Consider the following 23,795-nt stretch of genomic DNA (forward strand, 5'->3'; position numbering starts at 1 on the left):
AGATGGAAAAGAACAGGGAGCAATTGGGAAGCCAAATTGGGGAATTGAGAAATGATATGGGAAACCAAATTGGGGGATTGAAAATCGAGATGGATGCGCAAAGTAACCAAAGGAAAGGAGAATTAAATACATTTGGGAGCAGAATAAGTGACCGCATACAAAAATTTGGGAGAGACATAGACCGCATGTCGAGCGGGAAAGGCACATCGGCATGAGATGGGGTAGCGCGGCTTGAGCGCGGGTTAAGGGAGGGGGAGCAAAGTACGGCCGGGTGGACCGGGGTAGAAATCGCGACACCGGGTATGGAGAAGCCGACGACCACTGAAGTAGAAAATTTTATTTTATTAGCGCCAGCAGTCGTCGAGGAAAAAGAAAATGGAATAATTATAGTGGAAATTGGGTTTGAAGAGACGGCGGACTTAGAAGAGCAATCGCGGGAGGAAGAAATGGAATATGCCAAAAGTCCGTGTTCGCATCATGATGCCGTACTCGTTAACCCCAATGAAAGTTTGCAGCTGCATGTGGAGAAAAGGATCCCGAAGGTAAGCCGGGCTGTATATGGCGCGAAAAGGTTTGGCGCGAAAGGTTTTTTTGCGCGTTTGGGATCCAGACGTCACCCGGGCGCTTGTGGGAGGTCCGTGGTGTGCTGTGTGAAAGAGAATGGCACGCGTGTGAGAAAAAAATGTGTGCCGAAGAGTGAGTGTGTTACAGCGTGTGAAAGTGGGAGTGAGTGTGACACAGAGTGTGAGATAGATGGAGAGAGTGTGCGAGGATGCACACCTGAGTTGGTTGTGGAGTGTGTGCGGGGATGCACATTAGAGCGTGTGATTGAGTGTGCGACAAGAGATTACACACCCGTGGGTAGGTGTGCGCTGAGTGGGTGGATGCAAGAGTGCACAGTGCACACCTATGGTGGTTACGGAGTACGTAACGGGGGACAGCGCACGAGAGGAGTGCGGGGAAGAAAGGTGTGTAACAGAGTGGTGTGCACCTGAGTGTGGAGCGAAAGAGTGTGCACGAGAGACTGCGGTAAAAGAGTGCACAGAGTGTATGGGATGTGCGAGTGAGAAAAGGAACGCGTGGTGTGAGCATGCGACTCGAGCATCGACGCTGACCGGGGCAGCGCTTAGGCCGACGTATAGCCGACGCGAGCTCTCGGGGTGTGGTGTTCTTTGTGTGCTGCGGGGGCTGGCGGGGATCGTTGCCGTGGTGCTCTCGCAAGGAGCGCTGTGCACGATTCGGGCCGGGCTCCGCCCTGTATGATCGGTGCCGCGTCGTAGCAGCGAGCGGCACGATTCCGGGGAGAAAGGCCAGGTCGGACCTTCGCCCCCTGGCGGGCGCGGTGCTCCGACCGGGGGAGGTTGGGTCATCGGGCCGGAGACCGAAGGGCTCCGCGCCGAGATGGACCCTGGAACCTCGGCCCGAGTATGCCTCCTCCCCAGAATCAAAAATGCCGGACGGACCCAACCTACAGGAGACCAAACATCCGCATACATTGCTCGGCTTTCCGAAGCTGGGCTGTCATGAAAATGTATTCCCGCATGAGAGGCTCTTAGTACAGTGGACAAATGGTAGCAGTAGTGATGGATGGTAGTTTTACCAGTCACATTACTATTTTGGGGGCAGAGGAGCTATAGGATTATGGGGTTTGGCAGTGAGAACGAGCCAGGGAGGGTTAGGATAATGGTTAGGGACCTAGAAATGACTTTAGGGGACTGAGGTTTAAGTAGTGACATTTGAACAGGTTGTGGGGATGTAGAGAGATTAGATGGATGATAATGAGGAGGGAGTGCTTAGTATCAGGGATGACGGGAAGCACTAGTATTAGAAGGGAGTATATAGCTAGATGGTGCTGTGTGTATGAGCTTGAGGTTTAGGCGGAAATGAGGCATTGTGAATGGAAGTCCTTGTAGTGCTGGTGAGCAAATGAGGCAATGCTCGAAAGGGATGTGTGTGTGTGTGAAAGTGTATGAATGGAGTATTGAGGATGTGTGTAATTGGGTTAAGTGCATTGGCTTGCATGGTGTGCAAGTGGAGAATAGTTGTGTGGAATAAATGCTATGGAGTGAGTAGTGTGGAATGAGTGGAGTGGAGTGCATGGTGTGAAAGAGTGAATGGGCGGAGGATGGACCCCTTCACGAGTACCCGGGGCGGGTAGTTTAAAGTTAGGTAGAGGGAGTAGGTACATTTGATGGATATTGACATCTGTGGTGCGTGTAGTAGCAATGAAGTGCTTCGAGGGGTGCATAAGTGAAGTGGAATGGCTGGGCGTGTGAGCCTGTTAGTGCATGTGGTTATTGAGCACTCCGCCACTGGTAGTCTGTCGGCCAGGTGAGGCCGCAGGTAGGCTTTGTGAGCCAGGTAGTGTTCAGATTGAGTTCAGCGGGGCCCGAGGATCCTAAGAGAGGACCCGGGTAGCCCAATGCCAAGGTGGGCATAGACGGGGTGAGAGCGCCAGGAGGGCCTTCCCCAGGTTAGGGTAGTGTGAAGGAGCTAGGCAAGCTCGGGTGAGGACGTTCAGTGGCGGAGGTGCGCAGGTAAGTAGGACCTGCTGGTAGAGCCACACGACCCAGCCCCGAAATTGTGCGAGGGCACAGATGGATAAATGGGGGGAGTGAGACACAAAATTGGGAGAGCACCACAGTGTGGGCAATGGGAATTGGTTTTTAGAACCACATAGTGTAAAGTGGCCAATGGATTGGCAGGGCGAGACCCCGGGTAGTGTTATCTGTGTTAATGTCATTTAGAGGATAGCTAGGATGAAATCTCTTCGCACCATCCACATCCATTGACCGAGGTGACAGGACTCCACACCATGTTGTGCAGATGATTTAGGAATGTAAGACGTTATAACTTCCAGGACTCGCGTCGGCCAGATAAAATGACAAGGGCATTAACCCCCCCCCCCCCCCCTTGATAAGGGGAGAGCCGACGTCGGAGATCCGTAACAATATATATATATATATATAATTATATATATATATATATATCGGTATTACAAAATTGGTAACTTCACTCCTTCATTCCTCTTTTCTCCCACCTCTGGAACAAACTCCCTCACTCTCTTCAATCCCACTCCTCCCTCCAGGTCTTTAAAACAGCTGTTCACCACCATCTCTTATCTTCCCCCATCCAAAACCTTGATCTTTTCTACCCCCGCTAATTTCACCCCAAATCCACTTTTTTGAAATACCAACTTCTTTCCTGGAAGTCCTTGGTGTCCTTGTGTTCTATACTTCTCCCACACCATCCCCCTTCCCACGCCTCCTCCCCCCAAGCCTTCTCACACACATATCTCCCGATGTCCCTGCTCTCAAATGTTGTGTTTGTGCGCTTCCCCTTCTCTCCCCATCTTGTCTACCGCTCCCTCTTTTTATATATTTTGTTTGTCTGTTTGATTTTTTTTTGGGGGATAAATGTTAGCTCTTTCACGAGCCTCGATTCTGTATACAAAAAAAAACAACTAAAACTAATGAACTGGAACGAAGTTGTAGCATCACAAATCCCAACGCTTCCGACCTAAAGAAAAGTTGAAAGATGGCAAAATGTTACACTAGGAATGGCCCGGTCAAATTTTGAGAATAAAAACATTTCCTCCGTTTTGACCCCTCAACCCTCAGTCCCCACCCCAGGTGCATGAAACCAGGGTCAAACAAAAATTGTCATTGCATTTTTTGGTATTTGACCTTTTGTCCCAGCTCCAGGGGATGAGGCCAAAATGATACTGCTCTTGCTCCTTTGTGCCATGTCATGATCATAACTACCAAGTTTGGTGAATTCCTACCCAACCATTTACGAGGAGATAGCGAGACGGACGGACGGACAGACAGACACAGAGAGAGAATTAAAATACCCCCCCCCCTTTTTTTTCTTTTTCAAAAAGCGTTGGCATAATTACTATTGTACAACATTATACTCTGAGTTCCTGCCTTGTAGTCATTATACTCTGAAGCCGTTATACCACCAAAATGCTGGAATTTAAATACCGGCAATTGCATGCATTGCCGAATTTGGTTTTAACTACCATTTACGGTATTTTTCTGGAAGCCGGTGCAATATGAACACACCACAGGGCCACAAAGTGAACATGTCAGGCCATGCCTCCTCAAACCAGGATCATCAGGATGTTTCAGTTTTCATCACAAAATGTTTGGATGCAATAAACTAATTTAAGGTATGGTGTCACTTTCCCTGATATAACCCAAAGGGAAAATGGCATATTGTTTCATAATTATGTTATAATGGAGCAATGGCTTACCTTTATATACCATGACCACAGCTTTATTATGTAAACATATGATACATGATTTTTAATAAACATTTACATGGTTTTGCGACTGGCAGCAGTTTTATAACTGGAACCCGACGAAGGCACAATAAGAGCTTTGGAGAGGTTAAATATAGGCATTTATTAAAATATTTTTGTACATCGCTGATGAGAATGATAATACGAATTCAAAGAAGATATTGTCTGAAAGATCTTGATTGTGATTTCACTTGAACATCATTACCATCATCATGTTACATCAGCCGCCATTTTTAGTATGGCATTGGTGTTTCATAGAGCTTGTAAGATTGGCCCATCTCTTATGAACGAGCTCGGTTGGTCTGACAGAGCTGGGATAGGGCTGCACAAAATTAGAATTTCACCAGGGTGCCGGGGCCAACTCCCCATAGAAAGACACCCTGGGATATTTAGAATTCACGAGCAATCAATGCCAGCAGACAGGTCCACACATTCACATCTGGTCCGACGTATGCAACGCTCTGCCGAAGATCAAACATCAATCGACCATTTTATTGTCAAGTCGAGGATCAAAGCCAGACTGCATGCGACTCCAAGATAAGTGCACGACTTCAGTGCCATCCCATTGGATTCAATATTACTTTTTGATGGAAGTATATATTTGGTGTTCGTTGGATTTCACTCTTTGATGATTAATTTCAGAAATCCCAGGTGTTACATGAAGCCTGAAGACCAGGTGGCCCGACCGGCTCTCCAATATTATTGCAAAAGTCTGAAATACATTTTGCCGCATATAACAAGAGAAATGTGCAGAACAGTAATAGTGGGCGGCTTAGCCCAAATATTCAAAAGAATTGTGCATTTTGTGAAACAAGCACCAAATTTGGCACAAATGTACATTAATATGTTGCGAACATTTTCAGATATTGGGCCACTTGAAATTCCGTAATTTTTTTTTTCAAATTTTTTCAAATTTCGTAATTTCAAATTTTTCGGGTGACACCGTCACAATTTCGGTCTTCGAGGCCGGCCGATAGGCAAAGTGTGACCGGAAGGGACGAGGTTCTCCTGACCACGTGGCCCTCGATCTGGGAAGCGAGAGGCGTTCCATTAGTGGACGCGCCCCTCACGCCCGACTTTTGGGCGGCCCCGGCAGGCCGTTTGTTTTGACGTTCCGTGACAGGCCCCGCACCCCAACCTCCGGGCCGACCGGAAGCTTGTGCTGAGTACATCATACCTGAACAACTCAGTGAGGCAGAACACAGCAGTGCACACCAGGGTGACCCCTTCAGTGCATAAACCAATTAACCTGTCCACTGCAGGGCATATAGAAATGAAGTTATTTTCTGCATATAATAATAATATAAGTTCAGTTCTATATAACAATTTCTGTTATCACCACTACCACTACAACTACCACTACTACAAGCTTTGTCTGGAATTTTGTGGACTAACAGACATACAGACAAGCTGGGATCAAAACATTACCTCCTTCCACCATTGAGTGTAGAGGTAAACATCATGGAAATTATATCATGCCCTAGATTTAATTCATGCTTACCCGTGTATTTGCTTCACTGGTTCACAAGGTCTTTTGCATACATGTAATTCAGACTCTCGTCTTCATTGCTGACCACACAATGTTCGCAACATATTAATGTACATTTGTGCCAAATTTGGTGCTTGTATCACAAAATGCACAATTCTTTTGAATATTTGGGCTAAGCCGCCCCACTATATCGGCCGGCCTCGAAGACCGAAATTGTGACGGTGTCACCCGAAAAATTTGAAATTACGAAATTTGAAAAAATTTGAAAAAAAAAATTACGGAATTTCAAGTGGCCCAATATCTGAAAATGTTCGCAACATATTAATGTACATTTGTGCCAAATTTGGTGCTTGTATCACAAAATGCACAACAGGTTTGCTATGCTGCTACACTATAAGTCCTCAACCACAGTCCCATTCGCAATTTTACTTTAGACAAAACAACCTCTGAAACCAGGACAGCTCAACATCTCCAACATCACAGGGATTCCAGTACGTACTAGAAAAATATACATTTATTATATATTAAACTTGGAACTTCACAATCATTCCAGTCACAGATGGTTATCCTATTTAACATATATTTTATATATTTATTTATTTTTAAAGAAATAAAGGTGCTTCGAACCAGAAAGCAAAACTGGGTTTCTGCTAATTTAAGCAAGTAAGCAAGTAAGCAAGTGCATACCCGGTGTGATGAGCTCATCAGAACGACAGACCACAATCGTTTATTTGATACCATGCAAATCTCGTGTAATCCCGTTTTAGATCTCCGAAGCTGATGGAGCAGTGAGGGACAAATCACATCCCATATAGCTGAGGCTGCAAGATCTGAGAGCAGCAATGATCATCTGCCACATTTGCACATTGCATTTGCCTCACTGCCCATAAACCAGGTGTGGTCAGGGTTGGGCCTAATAATAAACCAAAACAGAGCCCGTCCGACTCCATAATTGCAACATGGCATGAAACGCATGTGGACAAAGCAGTGTATGTGTGTGTGTGTGTGTGCGTGTGTAATAAAACATGTGTCCATCCGTCCCCAAACTACTCCCACAGTGTTGGGCCGAGCTTCACCAAACCTCCTGTGGAACGTTTTAGGGTCCCAGCAAATGTTGTAAGGTAGGTATGAGGTAAAATAAGTTCCTCAATAACATTACGATTTTGAAATTAACTCAACACGCAGCTGATCCCAAATCCGGAAGTGACGACAATGACGTGACGATGAGCTGGTTTGATAATGTCTCAATAAAATTGTGAATTAACACAGTATTTTGCTATATTATTAATTTATGATTGGAATGATGCTGTTGGGAATGAAAATAGAGATATTGAGTTAAAATATAAATGAGGAAATGATCATGATGTGAGAAATTCGACTTTCCAACCGTCATATTCGCGGATTCGCCACATGCAGATTCACCATTGAGTGGGGATAGAAACATTCAGACGGGGTACGTTGTTTATGCAAGTCCTTCACGAACCTGCTATCCATGTCTGACTGCTGTCCATGTTCGACTGAAGGTGGTGCAAGAATGTGGAATTTATTGGTTCATCGTTTGTCATTTAGTTTCCACATTGTTTGTTTGCTTTTGGCTTCCCACCCATTGCACAGGTACCTCATTAGTATATACAGGTGGTTTCAAAAAGAGTGATACAACTTTAAACATTTATTTAAAAATAAACAGAAACCTCAGGAACTTGAACAAAACATTTATTGAAAGCTTATGACATGGTACTTTCTATCACTGATTGCTATGCAGTAAGTCACTGTTAGAGATAGGTCTGAAAATTTAGGCCCAAGGTCTGAAATTGGCATTTACGCAAAATCCTTATAATTGACGTTCTCGTTGTGTGCCCCTCGATGTTCAGACAGGCATTGATCCTGACTCCAAAGTTCTGTCCAACTTGCCTGTAGGTCTCATGTGGCACTGCGTGGAGGTAGTCTGACACCTGCTTCAGATCATCCAATGTGGCAGGGCGGTTGACGTAGACAGAGCGGTACCCAGGGCAACGAGGCGGTTTCTGAAGAGCTCCTGCAAGAAAGTGATGGTATCACCAGCTGTATGTGGGGGTGCACTATCCTGCATAAACCAGGTCCAGCTAGGCTGGTTTGGGGTGATCTTTTGGGCTAGATCATGATGAAACTTCTGGAGTACGGCCCGGTAGCGCTCACCATTGATTGTCACCGTCCTGCTTTTGTCATTCTCAAACCAGTAAGGCCCTAGCATTCCCCATCTGGCATTGAAGGCGCAGAAGCATGTGACATTAGGCCCATTCAAGTACCTCTCAGTGATCACCTCAGGTGGTTCTGCCCCTGAGAAAATGTTGTTGTGGTTGTTGATTTAGTCTCATACCACAGAGCCACCAATTTTGTCTTCTGCTCCACTGTCAAGAGCATAGTTGACCCAAGGAGATAGAAATCCCAGGGAACAAATACCACGATAACACCACCAAACCGTGAAAAGAAAAATGGTCGAGGTCAAAAAACAAAGAAATGGCAGTAAGTCAAAGTTGTATTAATCTTCATGAAACACCCTGTATAGTGTATATGTATATATATATATATATTGTTACGGTCCGCGGTTAAGGATGTTATGTTTGCCGAGCGGATGGCACCGCGACCTAACAGTTTCCCCGATTCACCCGATTCACCCGAACGTTGGCCGTATCGCGCCACAGATATTCAATATGGAAAACTCTAAAGCGACCGAATGTAAACAGGAAGAAGAAGACGTACAGAAGAGTAACGGGATTTATTATTTACACACACAAGCAAAAGGAGCAGTCACGGTTATGTACAGGGAACATTGAAAAAGCAGGTGACACAGTGAAAATTACTAGCTTATCCTATGCAGTCTTAATTTATTCCCAGGGACAAAACAAACAGAACAAACTCACGTACACGAATGGGGAAATTGCAGGCAGGATTGGCTGGAAGGAGGTGTGTGGCTGGAGGGGGAGGACGGCACGGAGCTGGCTGGAGCTTGATCCCGCACGGGACGTCGGGCTGGACCTCGACGGCCGCTGATGCCACCGATCCTGTCGTGTGCGCGGGATCACGGGTCGGAGCTGCTTGGTGGAGCCAAGCCAACGCTGCTGGTGGGGGGTCTGGCGTGACGGGTTCTCTCCTCTCTCTTTCTTGGTCCAACCACTCTTTCTCTCTCTCTTGGTCCATCTCTTCCTCTTGGTTCAATCACTCCTCACCACCGACAACTCAACGCAACCACTGACCACTCAACGCAACCACTGACCACCACTGACGACCAACCCAGCTCTTTCCCAAAACCACACAACTCAGCTCTGCTCTTGTCATGGACCTCCCACAACTTCTTGCGCGCGCGCCTTTATAGCGCCTCCGGCGATTAAGCCGCCGGCTTTTCGGACACGCCCATCGGTGTGCTCACCTCGGCCCTGGTTGGTCGCGCGACCCTCTGGCTCCACCCTTGATGACGACGGGCGGGCACGCCTTTCTTCCCCGACCCAAGCACATGTTCAATGGCGGCTTTGGGGCGAAAACAACCGCAGCTGTAACACACTGGCTTGGCCATGACGAAAGGGGAAATGGAGGTTTTGGGAATGGAAATGAAGGGAATCTATCTATTTCACTTGGTGCAATGGAGTGTCATTTTAATGGAAGACAAGGCCTTACCCTGATACACATAATAAGGAAATAAACTACTGAACAAGGGTTTTATAGTGTCCTTCAATGTATGCTTTATGGAATTAACTACCGGAACGCCATTTGACCTTTATACACACTGGAGCAAGGAGGGCTCAGAATAAAGCAATAATAATAATACACACAATAAAAAAAACACAATCCTCATTTCCGCAACAATATATATATATATATATATTGCTACGGACCGCGGATAAGATGTTGGTTTTGCCGAGCGGAGGCCCCGCGGCCCTAACAGTTACCCCGACTAACCCGATTCCCGAACGTTGGCCGGATCGCGCCACAGATATTCAATATGGAAAAGACAAAAGCGACACAGATGTGAAGAAGAAGAAGAAGACGAAAAAAAGGTTGGAAATACTACTAAATTTATTCCTACTATATACACGCTCAAAAAAACCAAGGAGAAGGAAGGATAATAAAATAAAATAGACAGAGGGACGGACCAGAAGGACACAGTGCAAATTCCTAGCTTACCTACAGTCTTAATTAACCCAAAGACAGAACAAACAAAACAAACTCACGTACACAAGGATGGAATCGTTGGAATAAATGCTGGAAGGAGGACTGGGAAGGTTTAGCTGGGGCAGATGGTTCGGCTTGATCCCGCACGGGATGTCGGGCTGGACCTCGATGGCCACCGATGCCTCCGCAATCTGGTTCCCGCGGGGTAACGGGTCGACGCTGCCTGGTGGAGTCAACGCTGCTTGTGTAACCCAAAGCTGCTGGTTCTCTGGCTCAACTCTTTCTTGGCACATCTCTCTGTCCAACCACCTTCTTTCTCTCTTGCTTGGTCCAACTTCTGCGAGCAAGGCGACGAATAGCAGGCTTTGTGATTCGCTTAATGATCTCACGCAGTACCTTGCGCGCGCACTTTTATAGCGCCTCCAGCGATCAAGCCGCCGGCCTTCAGGACACACCCATCGGTGTGCTCACCTCGGCCCTGGTTGGTCGCGCGACCCTCTGGCTCCGCCCTTGATGACGACGGGCGGGCACGCCCTTCTTCCCTGACCCGAGCACATGTTCAATGGTGGTTTTGGAGGGGATGTAATTGGCAATCGAGGCTTGGCAATGATGAAAGGGGAAAGTGAAAGGAATCTACTCTATTTCACTTGGTGCAATGGAGTGTCATCTTAATGGAAGACAAGGCCTTACCCTAGAACACATAATAAAGATATAACTATCAACCAGGGGGAAATCTATGATTGGCTAATGTGTATGCTTTATGGAATTAACTACGGGAACGCCCTTTGACCTTCATACAACACTGGAGGCAGGAGGGTCCAGAATAAAGCAATATTGCACAACAATTTACTATACAATACAACACAATAAAAAAACACAATCCTCATATCCGCAACACTGCACCCTCCTCCTCTTAGGCACGGCCTGGGCCTATAACTTTAACTTAGTGTGACACGTAGGTGTAGTTCCCTCTACATTTAACCTGACCCTGAGTGCGACAGTTTTAAAACATAAATAAATATGTCCCGCTGCTCCATTGCACCCTACCTAACAGACTCACGCCCAAAGCTAACCGAATTGCGGAATGGTCTTCAAACTATACACTGATGGTGGGGAGCATTATTTACAATGACTCTGCTTTTATTTACAAAACTAACCCAGGACCTGTAATTGTTCTTTCTGGGGGGGGAGACAGTCTGCTCTGCATCGACGCACCATGAAAGCACCCAAAACGCACCAACACACCCTCAAGCACCAATCGGTGCACAGTCATCATTGTTCATGAATAAAAATAAAAACAACAACCCCTAACCCTGCAGGTGGTCTCTTGCTCTTCGGCTCCCTCTGCTGGCTATTATTATTTTCCAGGTGTTGTCATCTTCTTTGCTGGCGGCCTATTGGTGGAATTAAAATGCACCCAACGTGTCCATTTTTTATTTATTTATGGCCCACAGGGGCCGACTATGTATGGTTCACCTGTGGGGTATCGGTGCCCTGTGGCCAAGGTCCACCAGCAAGATTTCGGGCCCTCATGGCCGGTCCCAGCAGAGGGGCCATGCCCCAACCCATGGGGTCCATAAGTGGTGCTCGGCCACAGACAGGTGGTCCATAAGGTGGTGCATCGATGCTGAAAGCTGGTTCTGGGAGTTCCGGACGCACAATGCGGACTCATGCACGCTCCCCTCGGCGCCCAGTGGCGCACAGGTCCTCATGTGGGAGACAAAGGGGGGAAAGACAGATGAGCAAGGGGTAAGGTCACAAGGGTACACATCAATCAAGGCAATGCAAGGCGAAGTGCGTACGGAGAGCGAAGTGAGAAAAGCTCGTCCCTACCGTACGTCACCCCCCCCCCCCCCCCTGTCACCTACTCTACCCTTGCCCTTACCCCATATTTACAAAATCTACACATTCACTACTGTCACTAATGTCACTACTGTCACGTCTTCCCCATATTTCTTCTATTCCAAATTCGTCACCACAATCCCTCTAGCCAAAATTTGCCATCACCCAATTCATCATCAATCCTCATAAGGAGGAAGAGATGGAACAACAAACACAGTCACACCCACGGCATGATGTGTCTCACAATCCAAACATCTGCACAATAAAAATAATAAAACATGGCATGGTGTGGAGGTACATCATCCCAGGTGAGTGGATGCAGATGGTGCGAGGAGATCTTCATCCTAACTACTTTCTAAATGACTTTAATACACTTTACACTACCCGGGGTCTTTCCCTGCCAAACCATTGGCCATCTTACTCCATGCGGTTTTAAGAACCAAATTCCCATTGACCAAACTGTGGTGCTTCTCAATTTGGGGTCTCACTCCCCCGATTCATCTCCCGGTGCCCTTGCACAATTTCTGGGCTGGGTCGTGCAGCTCTCCCAGCAGGGTCTACCCACCTGGACACCTCCACCACTGTAGTTGCCTCCGAGCTTACCTGCTCCTTACCTAACCTATCTAACTGGGGAAGGCCCCTCCTGGCTCTGTCACCCCTCGGTGCCCTCTGGCACTGGGCTACCCGGGTCCGTCCTCCGGATCCTCGGGCCCCATCCACAACAACTCTACCGGCTCCCAGAGCCCACCTGCGGCCTCACCTGGCCGACATCCTCACAGTGGTGGAGTGCCCAAACCAACTACACACACTAACAGGCTACACGCCCAGCTATTTCGACAACACTAATGAACCCATCCAAATACCATTCTTTCACCTCGCACCACAGATGCCAATATCCAACCACAATTTACCTGTACCCTCTACCTAACACTTACACTACCCTCCCCGGGTATTCGTGATGGGGGTCCACTCTTCCCCCATTCACACCATCCACTCCACTCCATAGTTTCCACCATACTCACTCCACGACCATCCATTCCAATACTCCATATATTCCACACTCCATGTATTTCACACAACCATTCTCCATACACCTGTTGTTGCACACCTGTGCAATCACACCTGGTGCCACCTGCACCCTCCTCCCTTCCTGGACCATTTGGTCAGCACCACTCACATCACTATCACTCACTCAAACACTGCTCCATACACCTGTTCAGTTGCACACCTGTGCAATCACACCTGTTCACCATACACACGGCATCATCTAATCTACCTGGTGCCCTGCTAACTTAGTGCTCCCCGTCTTCCCTTTAAACTAAGCACATACCACGTCATTATCATCCAAACTACCCTCTCTATGTCCCCAGCTACCTGTCCAATGTAGCTACCTAACCTTACCGTTACCTTTTGTCAATCTCTAGGTCCCTACACATTATATCCTAACCCTCCCGGGCTAGTTTTCACTGCCATAAACCCCATAACTAGTGCTCCTTTGCCCCTGCTGTGAGAGATGGCAGAGTTGCCATCCCATCACATCGGGTATCTGAAACTATAAATTTTGCTCGTCCAAATTCAACAAATCAAAAATTTGCCAATCACTACCCATCATCTGCCAATCATCCCTCTGCCAATCCTTTGCCAATCATCAAATTTTGTTTTCCTAATTTCGGGGCCAAAACACTATCCTCATCATTACGTCTACTCACTAGAGCCTCTCGGTGCGCCAATTCACTTCTACAGCCCGGCTTCGCACAGTCGAGCAATGAATGCGGGTTGTTTGGTGCCGGCGGCTGGATGCGTCCGGCATTCGGTGCAGGGAAGGACGCTTACCCGGGCCGAGATCCCACGCACCATCTCGGCACAGAGCCGTCCAATGGCCCGATCTCGACCTGCCGGAACGCCTCAACAAAAAGGGGTCGCCATGACGACCCTTCCTATCGGGCTGCCCGCTCCGCCTAGTGGAGCACGGACGCGGCCGTTCCGAGCGAGGCCCAGCGTGGATCGCGTCCGGCAGTTCTTTCGAAACCGCCATGGTTCGGATCCCCGCTGGTCCTCGCGGCACGCGAAGCTGCTCGGCGCGCACCGAGGGCCCGATTCGGCTAAATGTCGTTCTAACCGCTAACCCGGTTACCGTCGATGCTTCACCTGCATGCTCACACGCATACGCTACCCCTTTCACCCTCACTGAGCTCGGTGCTCCAACGCCGCCCGTACACCCCGCATACTTCGTCATTGCACTCGTTCTTTCGCTCACAGACTTGGTCACACACCTGACCACCGCACACCTTTGCACACACTCGTCGTTCGCACACCTCACCAACACACCTCTTCGCGCCCCCTTCTCGGTCACCTCCTCTGTGACAACCACAGGTGTGCTCTCACTTGCACACCCAATCACGTGCCTCACTACTAACTCAAGTGTGCATTCCCACACACGCTCTACCATTCCAGGTGTGCATCCTTCCATTCCAGGTGTACATCCTCTCTCACCTGCCACAACCAACTCACGCTCCGTGTCACTTTCACTACTTTTACGACCACACTCGGTCGCGCACTCACCCTTACTCTCGCCAGCGCACTCTTTACTCATGCACCCGTCCGTTACACACCTTTCTCGCGCACACTCTCCCGTTACACCCTCCGTAACACTCACCACAGGTGTGCATTCTTCCTTACCTTTGACAGCGCACTCTTTCCTCATGCACCTGTCCGTTACACACCTTTCTCGTGCATCCTCTTGCGCACACTCTCTCATTACTCCCTCCGTAACACTCCCCACTACGTGCTTCCATGTGCTCCCTCGCACACGCGCTACGACCGACTCACTCTCGACAGCACACTCACTCCTCGGCGCGCACTTTTCCTCACACACCCCAGAGTCGGACATTCTCGCCCACCTCCTCCTTCGCACACCGTACCTGTCGCACACTTCACCAACGGCCTCTCACGAACAACCGGATCCAAAGCAACCCCCAAGCCGACTGAAGCTCCCCTCACATCATATACATTTCCACGTATATCGCCACTCACCTTGGCACCTCGTCTCCGCACCTCCTTCGCCACCTGCAAACTCTTTATTTGGTCAGTGAGCACATCATCATGATTTGAACACAGACATTGTACCAATTCCATTACCTCCTCCTTTAACTCCTTTTTAGTTTCCCTTCGTCTCTTCTTAATTTCACTCACCCCTTCTTCCACCTCCTCTAATTTTTCCTTTACCTCCTTCATCTCCCGGTGCGCCCCCTCTATCTCTTCCTCTAACGCCACTTTAACCGTTTCTATGTGCGTCCTTACCTCTCGGTCCTTCGTCTCCATTACTTCTGTCACCTCTTCCAACTTCTTCGTCAACCCCTCATGTACCATCTGACATTCCTTCTGTGTCGCTATTAATTCATTTTTATGTCTTTTTGTGTCGCTTTTAACCCCCCGATTATTGCAGTGTTCTTTTCCACTTGGTCTACGAGTTACTTTTGTCCCACTGTCAGCTGTTCTACTCCCCTCGTCAGACCCTCTATTCCCCCTTGTAACCTCGCCGTATTATTCCTCACCTCTTTCTCCATACGTTTTTCACCTCGCTTTACCTCCTCGCGTACCCCCGAGACCTCCTCGCTTACACCTCGTCGTATCTCCTCCTTCATCTCCTCCCTCTCTTTTGTAGATGCCACCCTCATCTGTCCCAATTCATCCCTCTGAGCATCCAATTTGGTTTCTACCCCGATTTTCACCTCCTCTATCTGCTCTCCCATTTGTTTAATTTCTCAGGCGGATTGCTCCCCTATTTCCCGCAATTTGTTTTCCATCTTGTTTTCTAACCCCTCCAACCCATTTTTCACCCCCTCTATCTGATTCTCCTGGGCAGCCATTCTATTTTCCACCCCCGTTAACCCATGTTTCACCCCTTCTATCCCATTGTCTAATCCCTCAAATTTCTTGTCTAACCCCTCAAATTTCTTGTCTAACCCCTCAAATTTCTTGTCTAACCCCTCAAATTTCTTGTCTAGCCCCTTAAAATTATTGTCTAACCCCTCAAATTTCTTGTCTAGCCCCTTAAAATGATTGTCTAACCCCTCAAATTTCTTGTCTAACCCCTTAAAATTATTGTCTAACCCCTCGAATTTCTTGTCTAACCCCTCTCTTAATTGCTCACCCATTTTGTCCATAAGGGCCCCCATTTGCAGCAAAAAAAAGGTTCGAATCCACCGGCGGCGCTGCTACGGTCGCGGGCGCGGTCGCCGTAACCATGTGCGAGGCGCTATTTTGCGCGCCCGTAACCTCGTGCGCGAGAGCGCCATTTTGCGCGCCTGAAACCTCCTCAACCACCTCCTCATTGCCCTCCTCCACATACATTTCCCCGAGGTCCTGGGTCGATTCTACCCCGTCTATCTCTCCCACCGACATCCCGTCGCCTTGACCAGCCATGGCGCGATTTCAAAATTCGGGTTTTTCTTTAAAACAACACAAATTTTGGCAGCTCGTAATTTTGAGCGCGTTAAGCGCGCTTCGGGTCCGACCCCGCTCCCGACACCAATTGTTACTGCCAATAGTACAATTGGTGTTCCAAAATTTGGGCTAAATAAATTTAGTCCCAGGTCCGAATCCGACACTCCTGACACCAATTGTTACGGACCGCGGATAAGATGTTGGTTTTGCCGAGTGGAGGCCCCGCGGCCCTAACAGTTACCCCGACTAACCCGATTCCCGAACGTTGGCCGGATAACGCCACAGATATTCAATATGGAAAAGACAAAAGCGACACAGATGTGAAGAAGAAGAAGAAGACGAAAAAAAGGTTGGAAATACGACTAAATTTATTCCTACTATATACACGCTCAAAAAAACCAAGGAGAAGGAAGGATAATAAAATAAAATAGACCGAGGGACGGACCAGAAGGACACAGTGCAAATTCCTAGCTTACCTACAGTCTTAATTAACCCAAAGACAGAACAAACAAAACAAACTCACGTACACAAGGATGGAATCGTTGGAATAAATGCTGGAAGGAGGACTGGGAAGGTTTAGCTGGGGCAGATGGTTCGGCTTGATCCTGCACGGGACGTCGGGCTGGACCTCGACGGCCACCGATGCCTCCGCAATCTGGTTCCCGTGGGGTAACGGGTCGACGCTGCCTGGTGGAGTCAACGCTGCTTGTGTAACCCAAAGCTGCTGGTTCTCTGGCTCAACTCTTTCTTGGCACGTCTCTCTGTCCAACCACCTTCTTTCTCTCTTGCTTGGTCCAACTTCTGCGAGCAAGGCGACGAATAGCAGGCTTTGTGATTCCCTTAATGATCTCACGCAGTACCTTGCGCGCACGCTTTTATAGCGCCTCCGGCGATCAAGCCGCCGGCCTTCAGGACACGCCCATCGGTGTGCTCACCTCGGCCATGGTTGGTCGCGCGACCCTCTGGCTCCGCCCTTGATGACGACGGGCGGGCACGCCCTTCTTCCCCGACCCGAGCACATGTTCAATGGTGGTTTTGGAGGGGATGTAATTTTCAATCGAGGCTTGGCAATGATGAAAGGGGAAAGTGAAAGGAATCTACTCTATTTCACTTGGTGCAATGGAGTGTCATCTTAATGGAAGACAAGGCCTTACCCTAATACACATAATAAAGATATAACTATCAACCAGGGGGAAATCTATGATTGGCTAACGTGTATGCTTTATGGAATTAACTACGGGAACGCCCTTTGACCTTTATACAACACTGGAGGCAGGAGGGTCCAGAATAAAGCAATATTGCACAACAATTTACTATACAATACAACACAATAAAAAAACACAATCCTCATATCCGCAACAATATATATATATATATATATAATCTGTGCAGCGTCTGTCCTGTCCTGTGTTGTCTTGTCACTGAACTACTTTCTCAAACTTTTGTGAAATCGTACCAAACTTCTGGTATGCACATATCTCTCCCGTCGGTATGTCCTAAGGGTATTTATTTTGAAAACGTTCCAATATTTAAAAAAAAAAATTTGGGAATTTTTTTTTGGGAATTTTTTTTTTTCCAACTTCAATTGTTTATAAAATGTGATATCACGTATATTACAAATACATTTGTGCAAAATAATTGTTTGAATTATGATTTGTTTAAACCATGACAAAACGGCAACTCGGGTACAGTCATTTATCTGTACTAGGGCATGCCCGTACTATATATATATCTAAAATTATATCCCCCCCCCCTCTATTTACATGAAATGGTTTGGTCCATTCGCAAAGCCAAAGCGAACGGCTTGCGAGTACGGTGACAATCCCCCCCCTCTATTTACATGAAATGGTTTGGTCCAAAGCGAACGGCTTGCGAGTACGGTGACAATCCCCCCCCCCCCCCCCTCTATTTACATGAAATGGTTTGGTCCAAAGCGAACGGCTTGCGAGTACGGTGACAATCCCCCCCCCCCCCCCCTCTATTTACATGAAATGGTTTGGTCCAAAGCGAACGGCTTGCGGAGTTTGGTAAAGAAATCTCCATAGCGTGCACAAACGCGCAGGAAAGCGAAAGAATCGCAAATTAGTTTTAATTAGTTTTAAAACATAGTTTAACGCCAACATAGCGGCAACATAGTTTGCCAACGTGAAATAAATGAATACGCTCTCAAATGTGCCGTCCGAAGCAGAGTCTGTTCGCCACGTTCGGCACACGTGATAACTCGCTGCTCTCTGATTGGTTGAATCGTTTTTTGGACATAGCTCGGTAACTACTTCTCCGATTAATATGAAACCTTGAAAAGGCACATCCTCGGGTCCCCAGCAATATACCTGGCAAGTTTAAAGTATATCGGACCCGTGGTTGTCGAGAAACAGCGGTCACAGACATACAGACATACAGAGATTACTGGAATTATAGATAGATATCTACACATCTGGGCAGTGTGTGTTGACACTTAACGACTCCCTCAAACTTTTGTTTCCGTGGTTGTGAAGTGTTTTTAATAACGTTGTGGTGGTTTTGAATCACGTGGAGGTGAGGTATTTTGAATTATGTGGTGGTGAGGTGTTTTTAAATGACGTGGTGGTGAGGTGTTTTTAATTCACATGGTGGTGAGGTGTTTTGATTTTTGTGGTGGTAAGGTATTTATAATTACGTGGTGGTGAGGTGTTTTGAATTACGTGGTGGTGAGGTGTTTTGAATTACGTGGTGGTGAGGTGTTTTGAATTACTTGGTGGTGAGGTGTTTTTAAATGACGTGGTGGTGAGGTGTTTTTAATTTTGTGGCTGTGAGGTGTTTTTTAACGTGTTTTATGGCTTTGAGGTGTTTTTAATTTTGTGGTGGTGAGGTGTTTTTATTACGTGTTTTATGGCTGTGAGGTGTTTTTATTACGTGTTTTATGGCTGTGAGGTGTTTTTAATTTTGTGGTGGTGAGGTGTTTTTATTACGTGTTTTATTGCTGTGAGGTGTTTTTATTATGTGTTTTATGGCTGTGAGGTGATTTTAATTTCGTGGTGGTGTGTTTTTATTACATGTTTTATGGCTGAGGTGTTTTTATTACGTGTTTTATGGCTGTGAGATGTTTTTAATTTCGTGGTGGTGAGGTATTTTTATTACGTGTTTTATGGCTGTGAGGTGTTTTAATTTCGTGGTTGTGAGGTATTTTTATTACGTTTTTTATGGCTGTGAGGTGTTTTTTATTACGTGTTTGATGGCTGTGAGGTGTTTTTAATTTCGTGGTGGTGAGGTATTTTTATTACGTGTTTTATGGCTGTGAGGTGTTTTAATTTCGTGGTTGTGAGGTATTTTTATTACATGTTTTATGGCTGTGAGGTGTTTTTATTACGTGTTTGATGGCTGTGAGGTGTTTTTAATTTCGTGGTGGTGAGGTGTTTTTAATTTTGTGGTGGTGAGGTGTTTTTATTACGTGTTTTATGGCTGTGAGGTGTTTTTATTACGTGTTTGATGGCTGTGAGGTGTTTTCAATTTCGTGGTGGTGAGGTGTTTTTAATTTTGTGGTGGTGAGGTGTTTTTATTATGTGTTTTATGGCTGTGAGGTGTTTTAAATTACTTGGTGGTGAGGTGTTTTGAATTACGTGGTGGTGAGGTGTAATCGTCCCAAACTTCCAGTCTGCACCTACCCCACCCCTTTGTGTGTGCTGAGGGGTTCTTTCTTGAAAAAAAAACATTCAACCTAAATAGCCTATAAAAATGTAATATCACAAACAACAAATACATTTGTGCAAAGTAATTGTTTGTATTATGATTGGTGTAAATCATGACCACACAGCAACTCAGGTACAGTCATTAGCCTCAGCTAAAATAAGCCCTTTCCTCAGTAACGACGCTAGTATATATATATATATTGTTACAGGTCGCGGACAGATGTTATAGACCGAGCGGTGGTGTAAGACCGCGACCTAACAAAACTCACCCGATTCACCCAGAACTTTGGCCGTATCGCACCGTAGCTGCTCAATGAGGGAAAAGACAAAAACGACGAATGCAAAGAGGAAAAGGAATTAAAACGAGAAGACGTACAGACGAGTAATGGGGTTTATTATTTACACACACAAGCAAAAAGGAGCAATTAAGTTTATTTACAACACATAAGACGCAGGTGACACAGTGCAAATACTAGCTTATCTACAGGCTTAACTTATCCCAGGACAGAACAAACAAAAGACACTGACTCACGCGGGGAATTGCAGGAATCGCAGGATGTGGAGGGCTGGAGGGAGAGGGAGGTCCAAAGGGGGGTCATGCAGCACGATCGGCGCGTTTAGCAGCCGCCGTTCCTTTTCGGCCCTGCTCCAAACCGCCGCCCAGGCCCCAAGCGGCTGCCGGGTGTCGCTGCTGCTGCCGCCTCCACTTGCCTTGCCAGGCCTTGTCCCACTCGTCTAAACCCTCAACTCTTTCTTGGTCCCTCACTCTTTACCACCACTCTCTTGACGACCAACTCAGACCAACTCAGACCTCTCTCACCAAGACCAACCCTTTGTGACCAACCGACTCAGACCCTCTACTGGCAACCGACTCAGACCAACTCAGAGTGCATCTCTCACCAACTCCTCGTGACCACTTCCGTTTTGCGCCTTTTATAGCGCCTCCAGCGATTACGCCCCCGGCGTTTTGGACACGCCCATCGGGGTGCTCACCTCGGCCCTGGTTGGTCGCGCGACCCTCGGGCTCCGCCCTGGATGACGACGGGCGGGCACGCCCCTCCTCCCCTCTGACGAGGTGGAGACACGCCTTTCTTCTCCGACTCAAAGCACATGGTCAATGGCGGTTATTGGAGGGGAGGTGATTGGGAATCGAGGGCTCAGCAGTGACGAGAGGGGATGTAATATGGAAATGGAGGTTTTGGGGATGGGAAGGAAAGGGAGATTTTTGGGGATGGGAAGGAAAGGGGGATCTATTCTCTTTCACTGGTGCAATGGAGTATTTCAATTAATGGAAGACACAGCCTTACACTAATACACATAATAAGGATATAACTGTCAAAAAAGATATATCGTGTCCTGCATGTATGTTTTATGGACTAACTACGGAAACGCCCTTTGACCTTTATACAACCACAAACGGAGGGAGGAGGGGTGATATTTTACAACAACCTTTTACAACAACCTTTTACAACAACGTTTTACAACAACAATAAAATAAAAAAAACATTCTCATATCCACAACACTGCACCCTCCTCCCCTTAGGCACGTCCCGGGCCTATAACTTTTACCTTAGTGTGGCACGTAGGTGTAGTTCCCTCTACTTTTAACCTGACCCTGAGTGCGACAGTTTTAAAACATAATAAATGTGTCCCGCTGCTCCATTGCACCCTGCCTAACAGACTTACGCCCACAGTTAACCGAATTGCGGAATGGTCTTCAAACTACACACTGACGGTGGGAAGCATTATTTACAATTGACGCTATTTTTATTTACAAAACTAACCCAGGACCTGTAATTGTTCTTTCGGGGGGGAGACAGTCTGCTCTGCATCGACGCACCATGAACGCACCCAAAAACGCACCAATACAAGCCCAAGCACCAATCGGTGCAGTCACCATTGTTCATCAATGTTCAACAATAAAATAAAATCAACAACCCCTAACCCTGCAGGTGGTCTCTTGCTCTTCGGCTCCCTCTGCTGGTGATTATTATTTGTCTTCCAGATGTTGTCATTTTCATTTTGCTTTGCTTACTGGCGGCCTATTTTCAATAAAGTGTGCCCAATGTGTCCTTTTTTATTTGCTTTATTTATGGCCCACAGGGCCGACTATGTGTGGTTCACCTGTGGGGCACCGGTGCCCTGTGGCCAAGGTCCGCCAGCAAGATTTCGGGCCCTCATGGCCGGTTCCAGCAGAGGGGCCATGCCCCAACCCATGGGGTCCATAAGTGGTGCTCGGCCACAGGCATGTGGTCCATAATGTGGTGCATCGATGCAGACAGCTGGTTCTGGGAATTTCGGGCGCACAATGGCCGACCCACGCACGCTCCCCTCGGCGCCCAACGGCGCACAGGTCATGTGGGAGACAAAAGGGGAAAGACAATTGAGCGAGGGGTAAGGTCACAAGGGTACACATCAATAAGGCAATGCAAGGCGAAATGCGTACGGAGGGCGAAGTGAGAAAGCTCGTCCCTACCGTACGTCACCCCCCTGTCACCTACCCTACCCTTGCCCTTACCCCATATGTACAAAAATCTACACATTTACAAATTCGTCACTACTGTCACGTCTTCCCCATATTTCCCCTATACCAAATTCGTCTCTACAATCCCTCTACTTCAAAATTTGCCATCACCAATTCATCATCAATCCTCATAAGGAGGGAGAGATGGAATTACGCACAATGTCACACCCACGTCATGATGCGTCTCACAATCCAAACATTTGCATCATAAAAAATAATCAAAACATGGCATGGTGTGGAGTACCTGTCACCTCAGGTGAGTGGATGCAGATGGTGCGAGGAGATCCTTCATCCTAACTATTTTCTAAATGACTTTAACACACTTTACACTACCCGGGGTCTTTCCCTGCCAATCCATTGGCCAACTTACACTATGGGTTCTAAAAACCAATTCCCATTGACCAAACTGTGGTGCTTTTCAATTTGGGGTCTCACTCCCCTGATTCATCTCCCGGTGCCCTCGCACAATTTCTGGGCCGCGACGTGTAACTCTCCCAGCAGGTCTACCCACCTGCACACCCCCACCACTGCAGTTGCCTCCGAGCTTACCTGCTCCCTGCCCTAACCTAACTACCTGGGGAAGGCCCTCTGGCGCTCTCCCCACTCGGTGCCCTCTCTGGCACTGGGCTACCCGGGTCTGTCCTCCGGATCCTCGGGCCCCACTGACACTAACGGCTCCCAGAGCCCACCTGCGGCCTCACCTGGCCGACATCCTCACAGTGGTGGAGCGCCCAACCAACTACCCACACTAACAGGCTACACGCCCAGCCATTTCCACGACACTAATGCACCCATCCAAATACCATTCGTTCACCTCGCTCCACAGATGCCAATATCCAACCACAATTTACCTATACCCTCTACCTAACACTTACACTACCCGCCCCGGGTATCCGTGATGGGGGTCCACTCTTCCCCCATTCACACCTTCGCACCATCCACTCCACTCCACAATTTCCACCATTCTCACTCCACGACCATCCATTCCAATCCTCCAGACCATTTATTCCATACACCTGTCTTTCATTCACCTGTCGTTGCACACCTGTGCAATCCTACCTGGTGCCACCTGCACCCTCCTCCTCTTCCTGGACCATTTGGTCAACACAACACGCAATCACCACTACTCCCTCATACACTGCTCCACACACCTGTTCAGTTGCACACCTGTGCAATCACACCTGTTCAATTCTCACACACACGGCATCATCTCAGCTAACTACTCCCCTCTGAAACTTGCGCTTCCCAGTCGTCCCTTTAAACTATTGCGCTCCCACGTCATTATCATCCACACTAAACTACCTGCGTCCCCACTACAGGTATCAGTCACTAACTAAACTTAACGTCACCTAATGTCATCTTCTAGGTCCCTACACT

The sequence above is a fragment of the Myxine glutinosa genome, chromosome 7 (genome assembly GCF_964187855.1).
Source record: "Myxine glutinosa chromosome 7, kmMyxGlut1.1, whole genome shotgun sequence".
NCBI lineage: Eukaryota > Metazoa > Chordata > Myxini > Myxiniformes > Myxinidae > Myxine > Myxine glutinosa.